This window comes from Euprymna scolopes, unplaced genomic scaffold (genome assembly GCF_053919585.1).
Source record: "Euprymna scolopes isolate OS-2025 unplaced genomic scaffold, ASM5391958v1 sca1, whole genome shotgun sequence".
Taxonomy (NCBI): domain Eukaryota; kingdom Metazoa; phylum Mollusca; class Cephalopoda; order Sepiida; family Sepiolidae; genus Euprymna; species Euprymna scolopes.
The window spans coordinates 2,135,054-2,145,053 of NW_027633102.1; the positions used below are offsets into that span (position 1 = coordinate 2,135,054).

The following is a 10,000-nucleotide window of genomic DNA, read 5'->3' on the forward strand; positions in this document are numbered from 1 at the left end:
CACTTCGGTCTTCGAAGGTCTCGTTCGAATATTTGCTACTACCACCGAGATCTGCACCCGCGGTCGGCTCCACCCGGGCTCGCGCCCTAGGCTTCCGTGCTCGCCGCGGCGCCCTCCTACTCGTCGCGGCATCGTTTCGGCGCGAAAGTTCATCGCTCCTCGCCGCGACGGTCCGGCATCGGTCCGTCGCTCCAGCGCCATCCATTTTCGGGGCCGGTCGATTCGGCAGGTGAGTTGTTACACACTCCTTAGCGGATTCCGACTTCCGTGGCCACCGTCCTGCTGTCTATATCGACCGACACCCTTTCGGGGATCTCATGGGCGTCGCGTTAGGCACCTTAGCCGGACGTTTGGTTCATCCCACAGCGCCAGTTCTGCTTACCAAAAGTGGCCCACTTGGCACTCGCATTCGAGGTGACCAACCGCCCAGCGAAGCGTGCTGGCGGCGGCGGCCGGATGGGTCGGCTCCGTCGTTCGGGAGAGTCGGCCCGTTCCACCCGTTCCGAGTTCGAGAGTAGGTCGAGGCCGTGAACGGCCCCGGGGCCTCCAATCGTTCGCTTTACCGGATGGAATTGCGACGATCGAGCGCCAGCTATCCTGAGGGAAACTTCGGAGGGAACCAGCTACTAGACGGCTCGATTGGTCTTTCGCCCCTACACCCGGTTCCGACGATCGATTTGCACGTCAGAGGCGCTTCGGACTTCCACCAGAGTTTCCTCTGGCTTCATCCCGACCGGGCGTGGATCGCCATCTTTCGGGTCCCTGGTCGCTCGCTACGCCAGAGTCGGCCGAGTCGTACTCGGAAAAAGGGGAAACCGACCCGGGGGTGATGCGCCCGCGCGCAGCGCCTAAACTCGACGACAAAATAGGACTAGTTCAAGCCGCGGGATCTCACCGATGGGCGGAAGGAGGATATGGAAGCTGGCGCCCGGCAATTCCCCTTTTTGGATGATGCGCCGGTCCCCTCTCGGGGAGGAGGGAAAAACAACCGCACGTCAGCCACGAGCCTTCCCTCTCCTATCTCTCTCGGGAAGAGAGAAAAAAGGAAAAGTTGCGGGCACCGCAGCAGCGACGGCGGAAGGCCGAAAACGCCGCGCCGGCGGGATCGGGCACGGCTCGGAGGCGGGTGAGGCGAGGAGAAGACGACGGCACGAGACCGACGACACCCCCCGACGACCCCCGGACGACTTTGCCACGACACCTCTCCCGATCGACGCCCTCCTACACGCTCTCTCGCTTTCGCTTCGCCTTCGGGGTTAGTCAGAGGTGGCCCCTACGACTCGCGAACGGCCAGGACTCCTCGGTCCGTGTTTCAAGACGGGTCGGGTGGGTTGCCGATGCACGTCGCTGACCCGGGGTGGCGGGCGGCTCGAGTAAAAAAGCGTCGCCGAGCGACCTCTCCGGAAACGGAAACGGGCGCGGGCGGGGGTTGCCCCCGACAAGAACCCGAAACGTCGGCGAGGTGCGTGACGGCGAGGCCGCGCCAGTCCTATCCCGCCTCTCATCGCGCACGCGCCCGAGACGGTGGGGCGCCTAAGGAGCGACACACAGAGTGCGTCGCCCGCACGCGACTTCCGGCGGGATCAAAACGGACCGGCTCGCCACGTGTAACGGATCGTGTCAGATTTCCTCCGTTCCCGGCAGAAAGGGGCAGTTACGTTCGCGGGCCCGACGGCCGGTGGCCCCCGACTTCACAAGGTGGGAAGACGGGGGTTTTCAGGGTGATGAAACGCCTGCCGCCTACGGAAAAAAACCCGCGTGTTCGACCTGCACGCCGGGAACGGGTCGCGACGACGGACCGGAGGGGAAGTGCGTCCGGTGCCGGCCGCGCGGAGGTCGCGCCGAAGCGCCCGCGCCATGATTACGCCGAGCGATGATGAAGGGGACGGGTGCAGCGGAGTCGCGCGCGGAGGGAGCAGGAGGAAAGAAGAAGCGGCGGCGACGGATGCGGCGGGTTAGGGCCCGGCGGCAGCAGCGATCGAGAGGACGAGTCCCCTCCGTCGCAGCCAACCGACGCAGCCACCTACCGACGCCGCGGTCGTCACCACGTTTCCCTTCCCGCTATCCACGCGGCCCGTCTCCTTCGTCGGCGACGCGGGCACAAAAGCTGGAACCGCGGGGAACGAGTCCCCCGCGGACACGACGAACGACGACCTGTGCCGCGACGGCCTCTCTTTCAAGAACACACATCGAGTTTGGGCTCGAGCCTAGGCAGCACCGGACTGAGTCCCCCCGCGATCGCGGTGAGCGGTCCCACCCGTTTACCCCTGGGCGGTTTCACGTTCTCTTGAACTCTCTCTCCAAAGTTCTTTTCAACTTTCCCTCACGGTACTTGTCGACTATCGGACTCGTCCCGGTATTTAGCCTTGGATGGAGCTTACCACCCGATTTGGGCTGCGTTCCCAAGCAACCCGACTCTCGGATCGAAGGCCGTCGCTCGCCGTCCGCACCGAATGGGCCTGGCACCCGCCGCGGGCGGCCCCGATCGAGGGAACTCCGAACTATGCGAGACGAAAACGAACGGCTGCCTTCGACCCATGCGCCACACGTCCCGAAGCCTTTAACTTGCGACGGGATTCGGCGTTGGGCTTCTCCCGGTTCACTCGCCGTTACTAAGGGAATCCCGGTTGGTTTCTTTTCCTCCGCTTAGCGATATGCTTAAGTTCAGCGGGTCGTCTCGTCCGAGCCGAGGGCGGCGGTTTTTAGTAGAGTGTGGTGTTTGGAGGAGAGGAATCTCGATCGGTACCCTCCGTGTGACGACGGCTGGCCGATATAGCGCCCGTCCGACCGAAAATGAAGAAGCCAACAATTAAAAAAAAGCGTGGGTCCTCCCCATCCGACGTTGCGTTGCCTACGACGCGGCCACCTTTTTACGGTGCGACGGCCGTGCTCGTCGCGCTGCTCGAGGCGTCGCTGAGAGACACCTTCATGAGGCAGAGAGCGAGACGAGCAGGCGGCGCTTACGTCGGCAGTCGGTTAGGTCGGTACTTTTTTTTTGGTCTCCCTTCGGCTGCTTTCGGACAGACTCCTCCTGCTCCTCCTCCACAGTGTTTCTTCACGCGGTCGAAAAGGGAAAAGACTCCGCGGTCTGCCAGCGGGAGACGAAGGAGGAGGCCGGAGAGGGTTGGGTTTTAAAAAAAAAAAAGACATTGAAAGGAGTCAATTCTTTTTTTATTTTTCTTCCCCCTCGTCACTCGCTCCTGCGACGTCCCGGTTACCACCGTGCCGAGGACCGGGCGGGCACGGGGACGGCAAGATGTCGTTTCGTTAACGGAGAAAGACATGTAACGTTCCGCCTCTCGACCGGACGTGGCCCCGAGACAAGGGATCTCGGGGCCGCAATGTGCGTTCGAGGTGTCGATGTTCACTGAGTCCTGCAATTCGCATCAGTTATCGCGGCTGGCCGCGCTCTTCATCGACGGACGAGCCGAGTGATCCCCCGTCCAGGGTTCAGCACTTGGTTTTTTTATATTAGTTTTTGTTTATATAGATTTAGTAGTGTGCGAGGAGGTCTGTGCGAGGAGGCGTGACGGCATTGCAATGTCGCGAGTAGTTTGTTTTTTTAGCTAGCGGCGGTGGCACAGCGGCTGCAAAAAAACAAAAAAAACGATAAAGCGGCGACAAGGCAAAGAAGAAGCGGCCATCACTTGCGGTGGGCGAAAAAACAAACAGGTGGTAAGACGCGGAAGCAAGCAAGAAGAGCTGGGGCTTTAAAAACCTCCGCGTCACCACAAATCTATCTCTCGCTCCGCCTTTTATAGGTTTGTTTGCGCGCATTCGAGGCGTTGACGCCGACAGACAGAGGAGGTAGGCCGGAAAACAACAAACCAGTCTCGAACGGGAAAACGGTAATGATCCTTCCGCAGGTTCACCTACGGAAACCTTGTTACGACTTTTACTTCCTCTAAACGATCGGGTTCGGTCGTCTTCTCCAGGCATCGAACGCCGAGGCGTAGATGCACGAGTGTCGTGACGGACACGTCGCGCACTGCCCGGCGGCGTCGTCGGCCAGATCCGAGGACCTCACCGGACCGTTCGATCGGTAGTAGCGACGGGCGGTGTGTACAAAGGGCAGGGACGTGATCGACGCGGGCTGTTGACCCGCGCCTACCGGGAATTCCTCGTTCACGGGGTTGGTTACAGGCCCCGATCCCTATCACGGGAGGTGGTTCAGAGGTTTCCCAACCCTCTCGGGCCGGGGCGAAGTCCCCGCTGATACCTCCAGTGTAGCGCGCGTGCGGCCCCGGACATCTAAGGGCATCACAGACCTGTTATCGCTCCGCCTCGTGTGGCTTTCTGCCACCCGTCCCTCTAAGAAGTGCGTGAGAAAACCGACCCGGACCCGAGCGCCACGGAGGACGCCGAGCCCGCCGTAAAAATCACTGACATCGGCGCACTAGTTAGCAGGCCGGAGTCTCGTTCGTTATCGGAATCAACCAGACGGATCGCTCCACCAACTAAGAACGGCCATGCACCACCACCCACCGAATCGAGAAAGAGCTATCGATCTGTCAATCCTACCGGTGTCCGGACCGGGTGAGTTTTCCCGTGTTGAGTCAAATTAAGCCGCAGGCTCCACTCCTGGTGGTGCCCTTCCGTCAATTCCTTTAAGTTTCAGCTTTGCAACCATACTCCCCCCGGAACCGAACTCTGGTTTCCCGCAGGCTACCCGCCGGGTCATGGAAGCGAACGCCGGCGGATCGCCGGTCGGCATCGTTTACGGTCGGAACTACGACGGTATCTGATCGTCTTCGAACCTCCGACTTTCGCTCTTGATCGAGGAAAACGTGCTTGCCACACGCCATCGCTGCAGTTCGTCTTGCGACGATCCAAGAATTTCACCTCTAACGTCGCAATACGAGTGGCCCCGACCGCTCCCTTCGATCATTGCCTCGCCGTAGACGGAGACCGACAGACGTAGACGAGGCCCTCTTCCATCATTCCATGCTTATCGTATGCAAGCTTGAACAGCCCGCTCTGAGCACTCTAATTTTTTCAAAGTGAACGTACCGGCCGCCGCGGACACTCGGTTAAGAGCACCCTTGGAGGAGAAACCGCCGACCGCAACACGCGCGCAGACAAGACACGAAGCAGGGACTCGGAGCGGACCGGGGGGTTCAAAAAAAAAGAGGAACGCGCGGAAAGGGAGAGGGAGAGAAGCGCGGGGGTCAGAGTGCGGGGATGCGAATGAACGCACCCAAACACACACACGTAGCACCCCCCCGTTAGACTACTCCCGGAACCGAACCGACGACCACTTGTTTTTTTTTTCCCGGATCCCGATCACGACCTCCTCGTCCACCTCGCCGGCAGGACCGCGTGGCGGGTATGCTAGCGGTTGACACCGGCGGAAAGGGCCGGGAATGCGAACGGACGACCAAAGTCAACGACGGACGATGGCGCCGCCGCCCCGGGGCCGCTTGCGCGACCACGAACCCGAGTTCGGACTACGAGCTTTTTAACCGCAACAACTTTAATATACGCTACCGGAGCTGGAATTACCGCGGCTGCTGGCACCAGACTTGCCCTCCGGTTGGTCCTCGTTAACGGATTTGAAGTGTACTCATTCCGATCGCGGGGCCTCGACAGAGTCCCGCGTCGTTATTTTTCGTCACTACCTCCCCGTGCCGGGAGTGGGTAATTTGCGCGCCTGCTGCCTTCCTTGGATGTGGTAGCCGTTTCGCATGCTCCCTCTCCGGAATCGAACCCCGATTCCCCGTTACCCGTAGTAACCACGGTAGGCACTTAACCGACCGTCGACAGTTGATAGGGCGGACCCTCGAGAGACCCGTCGCCGGGCGTGAAAGCTCGTGCGATCGACCAGTGAGTTATCCAGAGTCACCAAAGCGGAGCGCGCCGCCCTATGAGCCCCGCCACCGAACGGACCCGCGAGCGGGAACGCCGACGACGGGAGGACGGAATGACGCGCATCGGTCTCAGTCTAATATGTAGCGCCGCGACCCGGAACGGCCGACGCGGGTGCCAGCGCGCGAGGCGTGGCGACGACGGCGCGCCGACCGATCGCGGCCTGTGTCACATGTATTAGCTCTAGAATTGCCACAGTTATCCATCGCCTCCGAGGAGGAATACGGTCCCGAGGATTAGGTCCGGTTCCTGAGCCATTCGCGGTTTCGCCCGTTCTAATGCGTGGCGTGAACTTACACTTGCATGGCTTAAGCTTTGAGACAAGCATATGACTACTGGCAGGATCAACCAGGTATCGTTGGAATTTGGGACTTTGTTTCGACAGAACGACAGACCGACCGACCGACCGACCGACCGACATAAGACAGACAACTACAACGACGGGCACGTGTTTATTTATTTTTCGAGGGGGTTCGCCGTCAGAAGAAGCGCGCTGCCCGCGCTGATGGCCTCTTTTTTGTTTCTCCCCTGACTTGGACCGAGACCGAGACTCAAAGAACGAAAGCGACCAACGTCGACAACAACAACGACAACGGCACCCTTGACAGCGATACATACGACAAACGACAAGCAGCACGACGGCAGTGCACACGGACATCGAGGGTCAAGGTGCAGACTGAACTCGCCGAGGTCGTCGTCATCGTGGTCGCCATCGATTCCGTCTCGTCGTCGTCGTCGTCAACGTCCACGTCACAGCCGGCCGAGAAGAGAGAACAGACGACAGCGTCGACAACAACAACATCGACAACGGCACCCTTGACAGCGATACATACGACAAACGACAAACAGCACGACGGCAGTGCACACGGACATCGGAGGTCAAGGTGCAGACTGGAATCGTCGAGGTCGTCGTCATCGTGGTCGCCATCGATGCCGTCTCGTCGTCGTCGTCGTCGTCTTCGTCGTCGTCGTCGTCATCAACGTACCAACCGACCGAGACGAGAGAGCAAGCAACAACGTCGACAACAACAACGACAACGGCACCCTTGACAGCGATACATACGACAAACGACAAACAGCACGACGGCAGTGCACACGGACATCGGAGGTCAAGGTGCAGACTGAACTCGTCGAGGTCGTCGTCATCGTGGTCGCCATCGATGCCGTCTCGTCGTCGTCGTCGTCTCCGTCGTCGTCGTCGTCGTCGCCAACGTCAACGTCAACATCACAGCCGTCATCGGGGAGGAGCTGGACCAGGGCAGCGGCGGCGTAAATTTTCCCGTCACCTTCGTCGTCGCCTTCGTCGACCGACCGACCGACCGGCGTCGTGTTCGTGCTCGGAAAACCGAGGAGAGACAACGTGCACATGGCGCGTTCTCGCAAGCGGCTCCTCGGTCCGATTTTTTTGGGCGGCTTTTTCGAGCTTTTTTTTTTTTTTCTCACCCTTTCGTCCGTGCGACGGCGAACGTTAGGGGAAAAAAAAAAAAAAAAAAAAAACGACAACAACGCGGCGGACCGGGCGAACAACATCGTCGACACACACGACATTGACGACCGGTCCCCCTTTTCACAATCGCATCGAGATAAAAACGAACGAGTCCGATTCGAGCACCGAGTCGCGAGCGGGAGGACTGTCGGTGCAAGTATCGATCACTGACGTGAGCGCTTCGCCGGACAGAGGATGGCTCATCCGGCAGCCGTGCAAATCGACGGTATGGGAAGAACGAACAAGAAGAGCAACGACTTGATCGGCGGCTTGGGAACTGCGGACGGTGAAAACGGGTTAATCGACTGCGACCACGACTGCTCGATCGATCTTCTTTGGCGCTAACAAAGGTGGAGGTGGCGCAAGAAGGGACTAGCGCTATCACCGTCCACGTATCAGAAGATGCGGCGGCAGACGTCGACGCTTATGCGTTGTCGGACGAGAAGTCGCTGCAGCACGTGTACCGCGAGCGGGACGTCCAAGGTTTTGCCAGACGGAAAGAAATCGGGTGTCAGCGAACGTTCACACGGCTGTGAGATCGGACGCTGACAGGAGTAGGAGGCGGCAGGCAGGCGGCGGTTACGGCGGCGGCGCCTGCTGCTGCTCATCCTCCTGTTTGCTGCGGCGACTTCCAGGACGGGAGAGCATCGAACAACGTACGTATGGTTACAAGGGGATCAGGATCTACATAGTGCATCCCCCGCGGCTATTTTTGTTTGTTTGTTCGCTCGTTCGTTAATTCGTTCGTTCGTTCGTTCGTTCGTTACAATGTACGTTTTTCCGTTCGACGGCGGCAGAGAGCGGCGGCGTTTCTCCCTAATCCGGAGGATTTATCGGTCGCACAGCGATGGGTCGTTCGGCCGATCATCGAAAGATTCGCAGGTAGTGGTTGAATGGCAGAACGGCAGCAACAACAGCGGCGGCTGAGAGCGGCGAACGCTGAGGCGGAAGCAGAAGCTGCAGCAAACGTATCGGCTAAACATGGTGGACATAGATATGGCTGACGACGCGGGTACCACGACGACTATGGAACCAGGAAAAGGAGCCGTTAGTTGTTCCAACATATCGTTCGACACGTCGAGCAGCCCTAGGTCCACGGAGAAGCACACACACGTACCACGTATTATAACCTAACGACGATGAGCGGGCGCACGGTTGGCAGGAACGAAGGCGGCGGATCAAAACAAGTTGGAGCGCGGCGACAGCGATAACGGTGACAGCCCTAGGCGGCGGAGATGCCACTTTCTGACGCCTTTGCGACAAGCCCGTAGAGACGTTCCGGACCACCACGAGGCAAAGAGTCGCTGCTCCGACGAACCGACACACCAAAGTGTGCTTCCTACCGAACATGTTTTATAAAACTTTCAAACTGGAAAACCCCAGAAATGGTGTTGGTATTCGTCCAGACCCACCTCCGACACCTGAAAATGGTGGTCAAAAAAAACGTCGATTATACGAAGCGACATTTCTGGTCGGCGATTTTCCAGTTTTACGCCTACTGCCACATGGGGATGTCGGTAGGCGTCGCAAAGTGCCTTCTCGACGCCTAGGCACACCAGGACTTTGTCATTTTTTTCCCCCTCGACATTCCTGGTCCGGTCTATTCCGATTTTACACCTACCGCCATGTGGGGGTGGCAGTAGGCGTCGAAAAGTGCCTTCTCGACCGCTAGCGACACCACTACTTTATCGAGCTCTGGAGGCCCGCACACCGACCCGGGGGCCGCGGAGTCGACCCCGGGGGCCTCCTGGCGTCGCCGCCGCTCACTTGGACGCCTTCCGCAACCTGTGGTCCCGCTCGGGGCCGCCGGGAGCCTCGCCGACCTGACCGGTGTCGGTAGGCGTCTGGAAGCGCCCGGCCGACCTGGACGAGGTCCCCCTGGCCCCCGGGGGACACCCCTTAGTTGGATGGGGGTGCTGTCCCGGGCACACATGCAACCCGCGGCCGCCTACCGACAGCCCCCTTCGCTCGATCGCTACTCCTTTCCAACATATGTCGGAGAAGCCGGGCGGTTGTGAAACCCCAGAAATGGTGTTGGTATTCGTCCAGACCCACCTCCGACACCTGAAAATGGTGGTCAAAAAAAACGTCGATTATACGAAGCGACATTTCTGGTCGGCGATTTTCCAGTTTTGCGCCTACCGCCATGTGGGGGTGGCAGTAGGCGTCGAAAAGTGCCTTCTCGACCGCTAGCGACACCACTACTTTATCGAGCTCTGGAGGCCCGCACACCGACCCGGGGGCCGCGGAGTCGACCCCGGGGGCCTCCTGGCGTCGCCGCCGCTCACTTGGACGCCTTCCGCAACCTGTGGTCCCGCTCGGGGCCGCCGGGAGCCTCGCCGACCTGACCGGTGTCGGTAGGCGTCAGTCAAACTTGCTTAAGAGGCAAAGCCTCCTCACACCTTAAGAGAGTCACAGTTAGTCCCGCCGTTTACCCGTGGTCGTCGTCGGGGGTGCCGGTCGGTGTGTTTCGGCGTGTTTCTTTCTTACTTTAGCTCGCTCCTATAAGCTAACTCAGCAGCCCTGCTAAAATCAATTTATCATTATTTTCAATCTATCGAAAATCTTAATTTATTATTATTTTCCAACTATCGAAAATCTTAATAGAGTTGGGGTTTTTTGTTTGTTTTTTTTTTTAAATTCCATTGT

General features: G+C 59.2%; 2 non-coding genes and 1 pseudogene across 2 annotated transcripts in view; all 3 read right to left on the reverse strand.

Moving 5' to 3' along the window:
• LOC145273187 (large subunit ribosomal RNA) overlaps positions 1-2,695 on the reverse strand; it is a 5,726-nt gene extending 3,031 nt beyond the window's left edge. Inside the window, exon 1 of the ribosomal RNA XR_013866217.1 lies at positions 1-2,695. This exon is cut by the window's left edge and continues 3,031 nt beyond it. This is a non-coding gene — a ribosomal RNA (large subunit ribosomal RNA).
• A 598-nt stretch (positions 2,696-3,293) lies between these two features.
• LOC145273177 (5.8S ribosomal RNA) lies at positions 3,294-3,451 on the reverse strand. The gene has a single exon (XR_013866207.1). It is a non-coding gene; the product is annotated as a 5.8S ribosomal RNA (ribosomal RNA).
• Positions 3,452-3,849: 398 nt separating this feature from the next.
• On the reverse strand, positions 3,850-6,220 carry LOC145273474 (small subunit ribosomal RNA; annotated as a pseudogene).
• Positions 6,221-10,000: the final 3,780 nt, after the last annotated feature.